We start from the raw sequence: 698 nt of genomic DNA, 5'->3' as shown, positions 1-698 counted from the left end.
TATATGTTTGTGTTTGTGTTTGAATGTATGTATGTATGTATACATAAAGCAACATATCGATATTAAGACAGTAGAAAGTTGTGGCATCGTTGCGCCAGCTGTTAATCGTATAGCCGTGCTAACACATGAACAGAGATGTTAGTGTATACACTACAACATGTGCATAAACACACACACATACCTCACACACACTTATATATAGAGGCACATGATTTTTTTTTATGTAAATGAGTAAATTTCTGCTACGTCAACAGTTGCGCTGAGAAAGAAAACATCATCTACGTGCATTGAACAAAGAATAGGGTTGAAGGATGTGCTTCGGCATATGGAAAACAGGGAATAAAGTATTCACTGATTTTGCAGAATCTTTCCGTGCTCTAGAAAATTCTGTGTAAGCAATTGATACGACATTAGATTGAAATGACCATCTCTCTATCACACGGAATTTAAGCTCTGCATTTGTCGAGGCCGTTCGTGTGTAAGTTTTAACCTCACCGCAAACATTGAGTGCATTTGCCTTTTGTTTATATCTATCTATCTATCTATCTATCTATCTATCTATCTATCTATCTATCTATCTATCTATCTTACACGATCCCTATTGATCGGTCTCTTTTTTTTAATGTTTATTTTTTTCCGATCCCTTTTGATCGAACTCCCCCTTTTTCCCTTCCTGCGATCCCTTTTGATCGACACCA

The sequence above is a fragment of the Octopus bimaculoides genome, chromosome 7, assembly GCF_001194135.2.
Source record: "Octopus bimaculoides isolate UCB-OBI-ISO-001 chromosome 7, ASM119413v2, whole genome shotgun sequence".
NCBI classification, from domain to species: Eukaryota; Metazoa; Mollusca; class Cephalopoda; order Octopoda; family Octopodidae; genus Octopus; species Octopus bimaculoides.
This window is presented reverse-complemented; position numbering follows the sequence as displayed.